Below are 18,085 nucleotides of genomic sequence, written 5' to 3'. Positions count from 1 at the left end.
AAAAGAACCCCAGATTACTGTTTTCTCCTTCAAAACACAATAGTGAGGATTTCATCAACAAAATTGTAGGTGGAGAGTTACACATGTGTGATTCTTAAAAAGAAAGCAAGAATTTTTTAATTTGTTTCCAAATTATTATGACATAATCTAGGTGCAGTACTCTATAGTGCTTCTGACAGGATTTGAAACAAGATTGGTGGTATTTTGAATGTAGTGTATTTAGATTTTTCTGCATTTGATCAGAGTATTTGCACAATGAAATGTCCAGGATATATAAAGCGTTCAGTTAGAAATTAAGGCGGGATTCTAGAATCGTTCAGGAGACTCAGTAAAGTAAAAAAAAAAACAAAAAAACAAAACAACAAAAAAACAAAAAACAAACAAAAAACCCTCAAGGTATCCTGGACAAATTGGTGGACATTTTCTCCCACTAAGAGTGCAGTGAGTGTGGTTAAAATTACTGTCCTAAGGTACAATATGTATGTAGTTTTTGAAAATAGATGAGAGAAGTTGTAACAGGAAGCCTCTCTTTGAGCTTTATGGAAACAGAGAAGAGACTAAAACTAAGCCAAGTGTGCATTAGCCTTAGGCAAAGGCATGTTTGGTGGTGAAGATGGCCTAGGATTTTGTAGCAAGTCAGTGATGGAACACACCCTTGTCAGCTGTGTTGAACTTCCACTTCTGTGTAAGGCGGGGTAGAATGAGTGTATGTTGCACATTGCCCCTTTATTGCTGAGCCAAGGAGCTTCCCCTTCCTCCTTAGTGCATGTATTGATAAATTATATGTAGATAAGGGTATACACACATTGATATAAATATACTGACATAAAAATTTCAAGACAAATACACCGTTTACCTTAGGAAGTGTTTGAATGAAATGAATGTATGAAAGAAAGAGTATTTTACCCTGTGGAGAGCAATGCTGGTCTCCAGAAGCTATTTCCTTTGAGTTACTTTTTTTTTTTTTTTTTTTTTGTCTGCACAACATGCAGTCTGAGCCACAGTGTTCAAGGTTACTTGACACCTTTTATGTTAGCCACCTTCCCTTATTTTTCTCCAAGGCTGTGATCCTTTTGAAGATAGCTAATTTCATGTGGAGTGAATTGGAGCCCTTCCTTGGTAGGGTCCCTTCCCTAAGACAAGAAAACACACACACACACACACACACACACACACACACACACACACAGAGAAACTTCAAGGTAACCTGGCTATGTGTGTATGTGACAACATCACTCACGACTTGTAACATGAGATCACTTAATCAGACTGCATGTTTGTGTGTATTACCATATATGGGAGACAAAGAACTAGGGAATATATTAAAAACTCTGCCATATGGCGTTCGGGGCTCAGTTTAGGGCTCAGCCCGACTGAGCCGTGCTGGCACGAATCAAGTTGCTTCCTGGAAAAAGGAAAACCTTGATGTCACAACTCTTTGTGAGAATCTTGCTACATCCCCACTATTGGAAATGAGAAAGGAAGACTTTCTCTCAGGGAGGTGATTGAAAGGGTGCATAGAAATATTTCTACTTTTTGAGGAAAAAAGGGACAAAGTTAAAAACATGAAAATGAATTGGAATGCCCTACTCCTGGCACTTACTTTGACTTTATTTCAACCTAGAAAGACAAAAAGATTCTAACTCTTATTTTTCTTTTACATTGTGACAAGGCAATCAGAAATGGCACTGTCTGGGGGAAATATAGGGGCTTTTTCATGATTTGGTAGTTTTCAGGCACTAGACAAAATTAGTCCCCCAAAGTTTCATCAGGAAGAAAGTTTTATATCTTTTTGCTGTGCATTTGCATGATCAAGAAAGATAGTTTCTAGTTTTCAGGGAAATCACTCAAATCTTTCACAAGCACACTTTATGGAAAAAGATCACACAACATAAACTCCTCAAGATTGGGGTAAGAACTCTTCTGGTATGTTTTGAATTTGTTTCTCTCTCTCTCCTAACCTCAAAACATAACACATAAAACAGTTAATAGGTAATGAATGAAATGTATAAAAATATATAAATGACCTATATTAAGATTGGTAAGTTTATTCTGAGAATATTTTTTCATCTTTTATGTGATCCCAATGCCTAAAAAGTAAGATAATTTTAGCTCATACAGGACTTGATTGGTCTTAAATCTTCCCATGTGAGAATTCTGTAGAGAAATAGTACCTCTGTGATGAGTGATGAGTAGGGCAGATGATTTTTCTTGATTCCATGACATCTACATTTTAAGAGAGATTTCTTTCTTTAGTATCTACATATATTTCCTCCTCTTGATATTTTCACAATGAAAACTAATTAGTTGTTTTTTTGTTTGTTTTTTTTTACTTTTTTTATTTAATTTAGGCCTATGTCTGTTAGATGTCTGTTTCATATGAAAATCCTTCTGGGGGACAGAGTGTGTTTTTGCTCACACTGAATATCAGAGAATAACTGTCAACACTTGGGAAATAATGATTATTAATCAAGGAGGGAATGCATTTCCTTCAGAAGACTGAGACCTGGCAGTGGGTAGGAGTCCTCTGTTCTCAGTATTCTCTCTCAGCTTTTTTTTTCCCTTTAGTTTTTCTTAGTTAAAATATATTCCACATCTTTTTTATGAAAGACTACTCTTAGACCATGTTTTTTTTTTTTAGCATAAAGACTAAATTTCAAACAGTTTTTGGACAGATGATCATTTTCCATTATGTTTCCTATGCACCATATATTACCAACATAGTGTTCTAAAAAGAGTAAGTACCATTCCTTTTGATGTTGGTTGTATAGTAGATGTATTGTACACATGTATTTATAGTTAAAAATGAAATCCTTGAACCTGAGACTATATAAGGCACTCTAAACCACTTAGCATGGTGGAAGATTCTAGAAGTTCATGCCGAAGTTAAGCTGATATGGCGGATTTCACATGTATTGTGAGTTGCCAGAGTTCACTCTTGGAGGGTTTCAGTGTGATATTTGAAATATTGTTTTGGGAAAGATTTTTGGATCGTGACCATATTTACAAACAGCAGTGATGTTGTTACAATTACACAGTCACCAGTTTTGTAGGAGAATTTTGAGGTGAATTGCCTGTATTAACAATTTCCTGTTCCTTTAACTTCCCAGTGTTCAGGGTATCTCCCTGACTATCTCTTGGTTTTGCAAAGAAAGGAGACTTCAGGTTTTCCAAGACAGACTCTAAGTTTCTGGAGAAATGGAATTGGTAACTGGCAAGTTGTTGACACATTTGTTAGAACTAGGCTTTTTGTTGCTTTATGATTAATCCATTTTTTCCTATTCCTCTGCTTAATTTATGATTTCTGTTTCCTGTAACTTGAGTTTTACTTGCCATATCTCTTCCGCTGTAAGAACAATGTGTGCCATTGTAGGTTTGGCTTCCTTTCACAGCTTGCAGATTGTTTTGTTATGTTGTAGTTCAAATTTCTTGCAGATGGAAAGTGATTTACTCCGCTTTATTTATTCATCCAGACCATAAGCCACAGATCATCTGATAGATTGGCTACTCTGGTGATAGGTCCTGATGCAATAGACCAAACACCAGAATGGGGTTGGAGAGGGAAGAAATGACAGGAAATAAAACATGGTTGATGCCTCTTTACCATGGACTGTAGATTAGGCATTTTCCTTAAAAAAAAAAAAAAAAAAAAGGCGGGAGGGGGGTAGACAGGGTAAGTATGTAATACATGTACTATAAACTTAAAACAATTTCAAGTAGAGGCACCTGTGTAGCTCAGTTGGTTGAATGTCCATCTCTGGGTTTCAGCTGGGGTCATGATCTCAAGGTCATGGGATAGAGCCCTGCATCAGGCTCTGTGCTGAGTGTGGAGCCTGCTTAAGATACTCTCTTTGTCCACACGGTCACTCTAAGTTAGTACCTGCGCCTGGAATGGGGCCACAACCTTAGTGCGTCGGCCACCCACCACCACCTCTGGACCATGGACCCCTGCAAAGTGAGTGAGCTTCAGGCCTTCGTGAAAATGTGTAAGCAGGATCCGAGTGTTCTGCACACCAAGGAAATGTGCTTCCTGCAGGAGTGGGTAGAGAGCATGGAGGGTAAAATACCACCTGTTACTCATAAAACTAAATCAGAAGACAATATCAAGGGAGAAAAAATAGATAGTAAGAAGGTGGAGGAAAACATAAAGACAGATGAACCATCAAGTGAGGAAAGTGATCTAGAAACTGACAATGAAGGTGTGATTGAACCAGATACTGATTCCCATCACGAAATGCGAGATGAAAATGTAGAGATAACTGAGGAAATGATGGATCAGGCAAATGATAAAAAAGTGGCTGCCATTGATGCCCTAAATGATGTTGAACTACGGAATGCCATTGACTTGTTCATGGATGCCATCAAACTGAATCCTCTCTTGGCCATTCTATATGCCAAGAGAGCCAGTGTCTTCATTAAATTACAGAAGCCATCTGCTGCCATCTGAGACTGTGACAGAACTATTGAAATAAATCCTGATTCAGCTCAGCCTTACAAGGGGCGAGGGAAAGCACACTGACTTCTGGGCCATTGGGAAGAAGCAGCACATGATCTTGCCCTTGCTTGTAAACTGGATTTTGATGAAGATGCTCGTGCAATGTTGGAAGTTCAACCAAGGGCCCAGAAAATTGCTGAACATCGGAGAAAGTGTGAGCAAAAACGTGAAGAGCGAGAGATCAAAGAAAGAATAGAAAGGGTTAAGAAGGCCAGGAAGAACATGAGAGAGCCCAGAGGGAGGAAAAAGGCAGACAAATCAGGAGCTCAGTATGACTCTTTCCCAGGTGGCTTTCCTGGGGGAATGCCTGGTAATTTTCCTGGAGGCATGCCTGGAATGGGGGTGGGGGAGGGAGGAATGCCTGGAATGGCAGGAATGCCTGGGCTGAATGAAATTCTTAGTGACCCAGAGGTTCTTGCAGCCATGCAGGATCCAGAAGTTATGGTGGCCTTCCAGGATGTGGCCCAGAACCCAGCAAATATGTCAAAATATCAGAGTAGCCCAAAGGTTATGAATCTCATCGTAAAGTGTCAGCCAAATTTGGAGGTCAAGCATAATGCCTTTCTGACAAAGCCCTTGCTGAAGGAAAAGCAACTTAGATCACCTATTGGATGTCACAGTAATACAAACCAGTGTATCTCTGACGTTCTCATGGAGAAAGCTGGGGTGCTGTGAAGATAATCCCTACCCCTCTGCCCCGCATGCAACTGAAACATTATACAGTGATTTACCATTAGGGTTTTCATTCAGATGATGTTTTCCTACTAGGAATTACAAACTTTAAACACTTTTTAATCCTTAAAAATATTTAAAAACATATTAAAAGGGTGAGTTAATTCCTACATTTTTCTTTACTAATCATTGCAGTTTTTTTCTTCCTTTGGATTAATTGGGCAAGGAAGATACGTCAGTATGGAAGATTTATTGCTCAGTTTGAGTGAAATAAAAGCTTATTAGCAAGAGGCAAATATCACATTTAAATAGATGAAGTTTGAGATGGGTATATGGTTACTGAGACATTTTGACTTGTCTTTTTAAATGCTTTATTTTTTTAAACATGATTTATTTCATTAAAACCATTGGGACCACCAGTATTGGGTAGGACCTGGATAGGGGCCGAAAGGTCTTGGCAGCAGCAACCTTTCTCCTTTAATATAGCATGCATACTTGTGCAGATGCATTTAAATCTTACCCTGTGGTGAAGGGATGATTTTTATAATGCTGCAGTAGAGTTGGATTACTTAGCTCTGTTCTTCTGTGATACCGAAAATAAACGTTTCGTATTATTTCCACACACACGCACAAAAGATACTCTTTCTCTGTCTCTCTTTTCCCTCCCTCCCTCCCCCTGCCCCCAGGTGCTGCCCAGCTCCCCTGCTCGTGTGCTCTCTTTCTCCCTAAAATTAAGAATGAAATAAAAATCTTAAAACAATTTCAAGTATACAGTATTTCACTTGATGATGTCCTCAGAAAAATTCAGGCAAAAACTGAAAATCTTCTATTGTTGTAGGTATTTTCACTACTAAGATAAAAATGAGTATGACATTAAAATTGTTGTTTGACAACTCAGTTGTTGTATCATGGTCAGTTTACTCAAGGAAAATGAGGTTAGAGATTGTGTATTAGTGTACTTTGAGGCTTTGTTACTAGTGGTACAAATTTTATTTGCTCCATCTATGCTAGAGACAAGGGCTAGTGTAGCATATGAAATGCAAGGGTCTCAGTACATCAAAGGCTGGTGGCCAAAGTTAGGTGTAATGGTCTGGAGCAGTTGTTGTTTGCCAGGGGCATACTCTGCTCATCCAGGATGGAATTCATACAACATACAGAGGATGCGCAGAAAGTGACCTATCTATCAGGCTGTGTTCTCACTCACTTGCTTTATACTTTTTGATTAAAAAACAAAACACACACACACACACACAAAACCCTCCTTGTAGCTAATGGGATTTATTAAGTTCCTCAGAATAACTTGTTACCTATTACAGAGGAAATACTGAAATCCAGGTGTTCCTAGATAACTTTCCAGGGTATCCAGATCATCTTGCTATAATGGATCCTCACCAGTCTGTAACTGCACTATGAAGTTCATCCTGTCCAGGGACCACAGTTTTAGCTCTCTGTGGATGAGGGACAGGTGTGCAGGTCTTAATTCTTTCTCTATGCGGCAAGGCTTTTGTGTACATGTGTGTTAATATGCATGTTTGATAAAATATATTCCTTAGCATGTATTACATATATTTGATAGACTGTTTTAAAAGAAAATAGGTCTTTAATCTTGTCTTTATCATCCAGCTTAAGAAATAAAACATTGCTGGTATTTTACTTGATGTCTTCAGTATTCTCCTTTTTGTTTTCATCCTTGTCCTGCGTTCCCTTCGCTCCTATTTTAATTTTGTGCTAATAATTTTCTTGTCTACCTCTACAGTCTTAACAAATAACTAGAGTTTCCTAAAATTACTTGGTTATGAATATATGTATGAAGAGAGTCTTACTGGTAATATTTCTGCATGACTTTTGGTAGACATTATTGAGACTCCTTCTGCATATATTTGTAGTTTATTACTTAGAGTTGCTTGCTGTATTATAGAACAGTCATTAAAGTCTTCCTAGTTGTTGGTAAATTTCAGAAAACTTTTCCAACAACTTAGTTTGCCATAGCTATATCCATGGTGTGTAATAAACCATCCAAGAACATGGTAGTTCCACGTTAATTTATGCTCATGTGCCTGTGGGTTAGCTGAGCTTCTGATATGGACTTGGCTAGATAGCTCTGTTTTGGGGTAGCTCTGCCTCACACTGCAGGTGTATATACACTGGACAGTTTTCCATGCTTTGCCTTTCTTTGATCAGCAGTTTATTCCAGGTATGTTCTTTTATGGAAGTGACAAAGGTATAAGAGAGTGGTAAGCTGCAAGGTTTTTTAAAGGTTAGATTTACAACCTTTGCAACTGCGACATGGTCACTTCTCCTATTGGATAGTACAAATCACGTGGCCAAATGTGTAGTGAATTCATTTTCCCCATTCCCAGGCTTAGCCATCATGGATCTGTTTTCTGCCTGTATAGTTTTTCACCTTGTAGCAGTCTTAAAAATGGAATCCTAGAGGTGTAGTCTTCTGTGTGTGGCTTATTAGTTTAAAACATAATGATTTTGAAATTCATTCACATTGTCGAACAGATCATTTTTTTGTTCCATCTCTGTGGCCTACTGTTGAGGCAGATTTCATTCCTACTCTTAGTTATGACTTGTTTCATGATCGAAGGATGTAGATTAGAAAGAACAGAGTAGTTTCCTAGATCATGTGTCAGTTGAGAGTTAGTGCTGAGGAAACTAAATTGCAAAGTGAAAGACTGTAAAGGGGTGAAACTATCATGGGAGATAAGGGCGAACTAGAGAGAGGACTAAAGATAATAAATTACAAGGAGTGTATTTTTTTTTAAATGTTTATTCTTGAGAGAGAGGCAGAGTGCGAGTGGGGAAGGACAGAGAGAGAGGGAGACCCAGAATCCGGAGCAGGGTCCAGTTTCTGAGCTGTCCGTGCAGAGCCTGATGTGGGGCTCAAACTTGTAAACTGTGAGATCATCACCTGAGCTTGTTGGACGCTTAATAGACTGAGACACCCAGGCGCCCCAACAAATGTGTTTTGGAAGGAGGTTACTGGGCAAGTTGTGTAGAAGATGGGTTAATATTAAAACTATGCTTCTGGTCAATGAAGGACTTCAGATAATATCTAATTTAGGTTTAAGGCAGATAGTTAAAGTTTGAATTGCCCTGAACTCAGGTTAAATTTTGTAGAACTTACATAATGTGTCAATTAAAAAAAATAATAACTAATATTGTGAAAGGATTGATGCTTCTCTTATTTCCCTCAGCCTGTGAACATACCTCCGATATACCTGTCATCTCCTTGTGTTAAATTTGCCTATATGATTTTCCCCAGCCTTACTCATCCTTCTTAGTGCCTGTAATTTTTATTTTTTATTTTTTAATGTTTATTTATTTTTTAAAGAGACAGAACATGAGTGAGGGAGGGGCAGAGAGAGAGGGAGACACAGAATCTGAAGTAGGCTCCATGCTCTGAGCTGTCAGCACAAAGCCTGATGCAGGGATCGAACCCACAAACCATGAGATCGTGACCTGAGCTGAAATTGGATGCTTAACCAACTGAGCTACCCAGGTTCCCCATGAGTACCTATAGTTTTTAATGGTTGGTAAATTATCCTTAAATATTTGCTTAGTAAATACATATGTTCCTCAGCTTTCCTGATAATTCTTTTCTGTGTTTTCCCCATGAATGTTTGGTATTTATTTACAATTTCCTAAGAGTAATTTTACTAGATGTCCTACAGGTGACTTAAATCTAAATGATGCCTTGAGCTTAACCAATAGACCTACTCACTTTTCTACATCTTTCAGCCTAGATAATAATGTCACCAGTCCTATAGCTACTGAAATAACTTGTGACTTTTGATCCTCCTTTCTCAATATTTCCTGGACTTATTTCAGATACTTATCATCTCTTGACATTCTGGCAACAGCCTTTTAACAGATCTCTGTAAATAAATTTGAAGCTGCCTTGTCTCTGGGGTTGGATGGTGATAAAGGGTTTCCATTTTCCCTTAGTTTATATTAGGGCTAGATAATGCATATGTAATATGTCCTTTCAATATATTTCTCAGCAATATTTTACTCTTAATTTTATTGCTAACCTTTGATCAGTTTACTTTTCCAATGATGGCCCAGGAGAGAGTGGAGTAAGATATTCCAGTGAAAGTCTTACTTTTTAATAGTGCTTGACAATATTTGATCGTGGAAGTCAACAGAAGGACTAAAAACACAGTTTTAGATTTACTGGTAAATTCATTTTCCCATGATAACTTTTCTCACCAATTACCTGGAGACCCAAAAGGAAATAACATTTTCTAGGTAATGATGAACTGATACACATGGATGGTGTTTGTCTCTAGGTTCATAACGAATTTTGGTTGGGTAAGGTCGGCAAAAATATGATAAACTGACAGTTTTGTTTTCTGTTGATAAGCACTTGAAAACCTTTTCTGAGTACAACTTTATGTAAACACCTTAAAAAAACTTGTATACAAAGAAATCCTGTCCTTAGCCAGGTCATTTGTGCTTTGTTTCCTGAAGCATGAGAGATGCTTCTGAATTATCAGCCTCCTATGGACTTAGTCTGAAATTGTTTATTCATAAAATGATCAGATAAATTTTAAGAACCAAGCTTCTTGGATAACTGTCTCCCGTGCAATTCTAGAATATGTTGCATAATTCAGACAATGTAAATGTATGCAAACTGCTTAAAGTTTGATTTTCAGATGATAAATTGAATGCAGGTGTTCATTGTTTACCTAATTGTAAGATAGCCTATTTTGTTTCTATTTGAAACATTCTGAGCATGGATCTGTAACTACAGAGTGAGAAACCTGTGCATGCATGCCTTTGATTTAGTTTTTCTCTAATGTATATATTGTTCTTTGTTGGGCAAACTTCCCAGGCTGCCTTGCAGAAATAATACTGTGAATGATGTTAAAGCTGAAAGGATAGATAGGTAACTGGATTATTTGTAGCCATGGACCGTGACACAATTACCATAAAACAATGTAACCTAACTTCCATGTGTGTTATAAAAGTTCAAACTGGTAAAATCTTTTCCCAGAAAAATAACCACATGATACACAAAACGTGTGAGTGGAAGAAGACAACTTGTCCATGTTGAAAAACCTCAGAAGACTCCAAGAATGATTATTTCAGGAATATAAAAGTGGTGAAGTGCCTGTGTGTGAACGTCTTGACAGTAGATCTAAACAAATAGCTAAGTGTTAGCTGTTGAATGAGTCATTAAGTATATAGAAAACTATACACTTGGAAGATAGGTTTTAATTCCAGGGAAGACAAAGGCTTGTGCAAGAAAGGAATTATAATAAATGACTTAGCTCGGAGGAATGTTTACGTAGTCAGTGATGTAAACACTCAATACTAATTTAACCAAAATTATGACATTGAAGGAGTAGGGAATTGGTAAGTTTTAGTGTATATCATGGTGAGGTTGGAAGGAAAGGGACAGAATTCTTCAGTAGATAGACAGTTCAGAAGATAAAGAGGTAGTATCACAGTATGTTCAGAGATCACAATGTGATAAGTTAGTTGACCCCAGATTTTCAGTCCTCTTACACTGTTCTACTTCTGCACCCCTGCCATGGCCTCTTGGTGAGGGAAGGGTTTTCCCTGGTTATCGATTGTGGATTGGACCTCCTAACTTGCTTTGGGATTTTAGCAGATGTGATAGAGATGGAGGCTTAAGTGTGCTTGTGCTGTTGGGCTTGCCCTCTTGTGGTTCTAGTATTGCCGCTAGGAAGGCATATACTGGTTGGTTGTAGCCCCTCCGGTTTGTCTTGCAGAGTGTGACCAATGGGTCCTAGCTGCCGCAGCCAACTCAAAGCCCTGCAGCTTGCAGCACAACCATGTAAGCCATCACACAGCTCTGCAAGTGAAAAATAAGCTTATTACTACTGAGCCTGTGTATTTGTTATCCAGCAATAGTTGACTGCTAAACATGGAAGTGAATAATAGAAGAGATAGTTGAATGAAGGAAAAATAATTGTGTATGGTGAAGACAAATTAGAGTGAAGGGGGTTAGGTAAACTTTTTTGTGACAAATCTTGTAGGGATATTTGGTTCTTCAAAGTATGTACACTTAAAACTGATAAAACATATGAATAGAAAATTAAGGGAATAAAACAACATGATCGATTTGTAGTTGGAGTTCATAATGGAGATTTAGTGGATAGCCAATAGATCAAGGCAGTAATAAAGCTCGAATGCCTTCAACTATAGTCTTCTGACTTTTTAAATGTTGTTTAATATAGTGTTGGATGCCTCACTGAGCTAAAATGGCAAGATTAATGTAAGGAAAGAGTAAGAGAAATGATGGATTGGAAGTTTTAGTCAGAGACTTGAGTTGTGGAAATTAAAAATGTCTTACAAGGAACAGATAGAGGTAAAATCAAGTTTGAAGGTGATTGCCAAAGGGGAAAGGTTGAGGAATGGGCAGAATGGGTGAAGGGGTAGTGGGAGGCAGAGCCTTCCAGTTATGGAATGTATGTCACCAGGATGAAAGAGCATAGGGAAGATAGATATAATAGTACCGTATGGTGACAAATAGTAACTACACTTAGGATGAGCACAGCATAACTTATGGACTTGTGGAGTCACTGTTGGCTACCTGAAAATAATGTAACCTAGTGTGGCAGCTATACTTGAATTAAAACAAAACAAAACAAAACCTCAAAAAACAACTGAAATTATGAAAGGATCCAGAAGGAAAAAGGAAAAAAAAATCACGTTTCTAGAGTTGGAATGGTGGCAAGAGTGGACAGCAGACCCCAGTCTAGTCTATCACCCACCCCCCTGGGAGAAGCCACAGCTTCCTGACCATCCCAGTCACCATGACCGCAATCTGGAGCAGTGAGGCCGAGACCTGGCAGCCACTGAAGACACCAAGCGTGGCCCCATGGGCAGTGGCACACAGAGTGATGGCATCTGCCTGTGGGGACAACAAGGTCATCCTGATGAAGGTTTTGGGAACAATAAAATGAGTGTAAGAAACCGATATGGTTTCATCAACTGGAATGCCCCAGACTGCTGTAAAGAATAATCCCAGGAAGTACCTTCGCAGTATATGAGTTGGAGGAACTGTGGAGTCAGACGTTGAAAGAGAAAAGGGCGTGCAGGCAGCAAATGTGACAGGCTCTGAGTGGAATTTCAGTGACAGGCAGTAGGTAAGTAGCAGATCATAACCGTTATCCATGCTATCCCCTTGGCCAGTGTTGTCCCCGCGACTCCCAGCAAATACCCAGTATAGTGAGAGTGGGGGAAAGAGTGGGAACTGAGCTTGCTCCTAAAGGCCTGGCCTCATGCAGCCTATGATTTCCATCTTATTACAGGTGGTTACCGGTGGCTGTTGGCCAGTCTTCTGAGGTAGACTTCAGGGTAGACCCGTGAAATAAAATATGCATCGGGCTTATAGATCACCATTGCACAGGGGTCCTCCTCTCCAAAGATAGCCTAGTCTTTGGAAGATAGCACTGAAGAAGATAGGGAAGATCAAGGAGATGAGACCCAAAGTCAGCAGCCATCTCATTGTCAGTACTGCCACAATTTCACTTATGCATGCAGGTGCCCAGAAAACCCTAAATCATAAGATGGGCAAGAGACAAAAGCAGCCGAATCAGAAGCTGAGAATTCGTTAGCTCCAGAGGTTGAGAAGGGTGGGTCTGAGTACATGTGGGCTTACCGTCTCCACCATCATCCAGTTGAGTCATCCAACAGGAAAAAATGAAGATGAAATTCCAGCAATAAGAAATGTAAAAAAAAGATCGGAGCTGAAATTTTTAAGTGCTTGGGCCAGATAAATAGAATGATCTGCATTATCTATGTAGCATGGGGTTTAAATTTTATTATTATTATTATTATTATTATTATTTTTTTTTTTTTACCTAAAGACATCTCATTCCGGTAGTAACAAACATGTTTTTAAAAAACTTTTTTCTCAACACCCCTTTAATTTTTATTGTTGGTTTTCATAATGTTTATTTTGAGACAGAGATAGGCAGAGTGTGAGTGGCGGAGGGGCAGAGAGAAGGAGACACAGAATCTGAAGCAGGCTCCAGGTCCTGAGCTGTCAGTACAGAGCCAGATGTGGGCTCGAACCACAAACCGTGAGATCATGACCTGAGCTGAAGTCTGACACTCAACCACCTGAGCCACCCAGGCGCCCCCCTCAACACCCTTTTAAAGGTTTTTAAATTGTTTCATACCTGGTCAAGTTGAGATTTTTAAGAACCTCATTTTCAATTTGTAATAAAAGTTTACGGCTTAACTTTTTTCAAAAAAGTCAAATGACAAGCATCTGTTAATAAAGGTCTTAAATAATTGTCAAAAAAAAAAAGTTTCTAGGAGGATTACAGAAAAGTAGTTGCTCAGGGGAAGACAAAAGGTGAAACAAAGTTCTAGAGGATTTGAACGTTTTGTATATGGGCTTGGAATTCAGCCAAGGTAGTGTCAGTAGTTTGAGTAAAAAGGAAGACTGATCCATGTGCGTAAAACTGCAGAGCCTGTGAAGTAGTGAGAGATGACGGTACTATGAAGATGGGAAGATTTTACCAGATGACATGAATTATGGAAGGATAGGATTCCAAAAAAATTCCTTGTTATGGAAGAAAAGTGGGGATCTGGAATATTAACTCTGACTTCAAGCCTTTTTAGTAACTGATGGTTGGGAAAGGCAGTAGATACCACATGAGAAAGATGTCAAGCAGTTGGTGTACCTTCAGCTGTAGGTGGTGAAGAACCTGTTTACGTAATGAGATTGAGTGTACCACAGCATAACAGAATGGTACAGTAGAAAGGGTAGGGAAGGAGGTTAACTATGGGGTGAAGATCCATGAAGAAGGACCCAAAAGTATGGGAGGGATATTACTTTGATGTTAGTCATATAACTTTACTCCTGCATATGGAAAAAACAGCAAAGCAAGATATACATAGCAAAAAGCTTCAACTATGTGTGATTTACAGAGTACTTTAAAATGGGAAGAGAATGGGGCTCCTGGGTGGCTCAGTCAGTTAGGCATCCTACTCTTGGTTTTGGCTGGGGTCATGCTCTCGTGTCTCATGGGTCTGAGCCCCGCATCAGTCTCTGCACTGGCAGAGTGGAGCCTGCTGAGGATTCTTTACCTCTCTCTCTCTTTCTACCCCTCCCTCAATCGTGCTTCTGTTTGTTTCTTAAAAATAGATAAACATTAAAAAAAATCTAATTATAGAATGGGAAGAGAAAATCCAATACTCTAATGGTAACAGTTAAGAATTCATAATATTTACATACACCTTTCTTTTCATTTTCTATTTTTATTTTTCCAACTGCAACACTAATTTTTCTCATTTTTTTTCCTGAAGGAAACTGGCTGTCAGGGAAAGCAGAAGGAAAAGATTCATAAACATGGTCAGAGCTATTCCAATATTGGTACAGAGGAAACAGAAATTTACACAAACATTAGATGTTATCATAAAGTTTCTGGCTACTTATCAAACCCCAATTTGTATAGTTAACTATCTAAATTCATAACCAATATCCAGACTTTATCAAGGAATAGCCATAAACTACTCACTACGCCAGACACCTCCAGTGTCTGTTTACTTTTTTTTTTTTTTTAAACAACTCTCATTCTCCATTTCTCAAATGGAAGAAACTGAGGAACAGACTACATAAATATTTTCTGCCCAACTTGTCACGTGGAAAAATTATTTGACTTCAGTGTCCATGCTCTTAAACACTTGGTAACAGGGTCTCAAGTTCATGAGAGTATATATATACTGCTATCAGGTGAGCAAACTGCATTTAAGGACTTGTGATAAATTTTAACAGATAATTTATAAATTTCTGTAAGTTGTTAAAGAACAAGAACAAATTGAAAATCAATACCTTAAATTTATCACAATGACTAGATTTCATATTTTGTAATAGAGTAACTCACATGGACTGTTATTTCAAATTCATTGTTTAGACTTTTAAATGTTCTTGACCTTAATTATCACCAGAATATCAGATTCATTTGTTTAAAGTATTAAATCCATGTGTTTTGAAACAAAATCCTTAATCCAGAAGCATCTATTTCTTGGGGATATAATATTGACATTGCTTCTTACATTACACTATATAAATGTTACATGAATTTTTTTCCACTAGGTAATAGAAGGACAATGTACATGTAGCAAGGGTTAACAAGAGCCTTCATGTCAACTCTGTCCCTTGTTCTTCCTTCTTAGAGGCGGTTTCTCTTGAGACTTTTCAAAGAGATTCTATTCATTCTTAACTTAGGTCTGTGAATCTCTTCCCATTTATAGGCACCCCTTCCTAAGGAGGCACAATGCCTTCTTTCACTTAGGTTCTCATTCTGTCTGCGTAACGGTCACCTGGAGACTCTACTTCACTACTCTGCTAGCAGTTGCCTTTATTTTTCTACTGTGTGGGGATATCTTGCTTTCCATATCCTTTGTCTGCAGTTTACGCAGTATAGTCCTCAACTGTGTGGAGCACCATGTCCTGAGAAAAGAGGGCATGGGGGATTCTCTGCTTTCCTATGCACGTAAAGAGCTTAGAAGGTATCACTCTATTCCAAGAACAGCAAAAATTTGAGCAAAGTGAAAAATTAACTCTTTTTAACTTCATCAGCGGTGAAGTCACAGGGCAAACTACTGTCCTCAATATTGCAGACACAGGTGAAATTTAAAGTATTTTGAACTAAATACAAATGAAAACATTGACCTTGGAATATAGCAGAAGCAGTGCTTAAAGGGAAATATATAGTGTTCAATATACATACTAGAAAAGAAGAAACCTGTAATTGATACTCTAAAATTCCATATTAGGGAATTAGGAAAAGAGCCAATAAATTCCAAAATAGGTAGACGAGAAATAATGAAAACTAGAGCAGAAACAAATGAAATGGGAAACAGTAAGATCAAAAGCAAACCCAAAACCTGGTTCTTTGCAAAGATTAATAAAGTAACTGTGCCACACAAAGAGGAAGGAGGATTCAAATTACTAACCCAGCAAGGAAGTAGGGGACATCTTTACAGAACCACCAGAAAGTAAAAGGATAATAAATGAATAGTGTGAACACCTCTACGTCCTCAAAGGGGATGATAACCTGGATGAAACGGACCAATTACTTGAGAGAGACTATCTGCCAAAACTCACATAAGAAAAGACAGTCTGAGTAGTCTTATATCTATTAAAGAAATAAAATCAGTAATTTTCCAAAATAGCACCAATTCTGGGTGCATTCACTTGTAAAGTCTAGTACATGTTGAAAGGAGAAATTATACCAATTCTCCTCTAGAAGACAGAAGCTGAGGGGATGATTTGCTAACTCATTCTGATGCCAGCCTAACACTAAAAACAGACAAAGGTATTACAAGAAAACAACAGACCACTAAGTCATGAACATAAGTGAAAAAAAAAAAAAATTAACATTAGCAAGTAGAATCCAACAATGCATGTGAGGAATTAAAGACTTGAGCTCAGTGGGAATTATCCTAGGTATCCAAAGCTAGCTCCTCTTAAAAAGAAATCAATAACAATATATCAACAGGCTGAAGAAAAAATCAAATAATTCATTACTTCCAGGAAAAGAATTTGGCAGAATCCAGCACCCATTAATGATAAAAGTTTAACAAACTGGGAATAGAGGTAGCACTTCCTCAATATAGTAAATGATATGTACAAAAAACCTACAGCTAACATCACACTTAATGATAAACTAGAAACTTTCCCGCTAAGATCAGCAACAAGGCAAAAATGTACCCTCTCACCATTCCTTTTCAACATTGTACTGGAACTCTTAGTACGAAAAGGAAGTAAGTACTTTGGGAAAGGTAAAATAAAACTCTTGGCAGGTGACAAAATTGTCTTTGTAGAAAATCTGGAAGAATGAACCAACTCTTGAAGGGAAGTGGTTGTAGAAAAGTTGCATAATTCAAAGTTAATATACAACAGTCCATCGCTTTCTTATATAATAAATCAACAGGTGAAATTTGTAATTAAACACATCATCTGTGATGGATTTTGGGGGTGATGGTGGGGTTTGGAGCCAATGGCCAAGAAAGAATTCTTGAAGATGTCTTTGGTGCAAAAAGATGATGTTATGAAGCACAGGGACAGAGCCCATGGGCAGAAAAAGCTGCAATAGGCTTGTGACGGGTAACTGATTATATACCCTCAGGTTGGGATGGGGTTAGGGTTAGAGGAAGTCTCTCAGTTAGTTTGGAAGCAATGTTCCCAGGACCTTGAGGAGCTAGGTGGTGTTAGGAAAATGCCATTTATAGCCGTTTAGTAAAATCTCAGTCTTGAGATCCTTCAGATATCTATCAGGGGGCCATAAGCCTGGAGTATGGTTGCCAGCATATATCTTGGGGGAATTGAGATAAAGGACATTTCCAAGAGAATTTTTATTTGTTAAAGTAGACTTGCAGGATCCTGGGAGGTCAGGATAATGTTAAGCCAAGATTCCCTTTTGCTCCTAGAAAAGTGTCATCGTCAAGGCAGCTGAGCTTCTACAGGGAGGTCACTCTGCTGGTTTCAAGGACTTGTTTAATGGGCTGTAGGACAGTAAGGGAATTGAATTTTTCATTTGCCTTAGTTTCCTGCATCACCATGGCAAGCACTTAAACCCCTTTGCTTTGTTCTTGGGTAGCCTGGAGTGTCCAAGGAATGTTACACATACTTCACTTGCAGGGAAGGGCGCTAGACTGTACTTTGCCCTCAGCTTGCATTATGCTCCCTCATCAATTTGTATGTAGTGCCCCCCAAATAAAATACTTAAAAATCTGTCCAAATATGTATTAGATCCATAGGAGAAAAGCTACAAAACTCTAAGCAAAATTAAAGAGCTGAATAAACGAGATCTATCCCATGTTCATGAATAGGAAGACAGTATTACCAAGATGTTAGTTCTTCCTATGTGGTCTATAGACTCAAAGCAATCCAATTAAAAAAAAAAAAACAGCATTTTT

At 38.3% G+C, this 18,085-nt stretch overlaps 1 protein-coding gene and 1 pseudogene across 1 annotated transcript in view; both read left to right on the top strand.

Annotated features, from left to right (window-relative positions):
- CRPPA (CDP-L-ribitol pyrophosphorylase A) overlaps positions 1–18,085 on the top strand; it is a 320,005-nt gene that overhangs the window by 84,014 nt on the left and 217,906 nt on the right. The window lies entirely within an intron of this gene.
- LOC144614023 (hsc70-interacting protein pseudogene) lies at positions 3,687–5,052 on the top strand (annotated as a pseudogene).

This window comes from Panthera onca, chromosome A2 (genome assembly GCF_046562875.1).
Source record: "Panthera onca isolate mPanOnc1 chromosome A2, mPanOnc1 haplotype 2, whole genome shotgun sequence".
NCBI classification, from domain to species: Eukaryota; Metazoa; Chordata; class Mammalia; order Carnivora; family Felidae; genus Panthera; species Panthera onca.
Note: the sequence above shows the minus strand (reverse complement) of the source record. Positions and strands in the feature narration are given on the sequence as shown.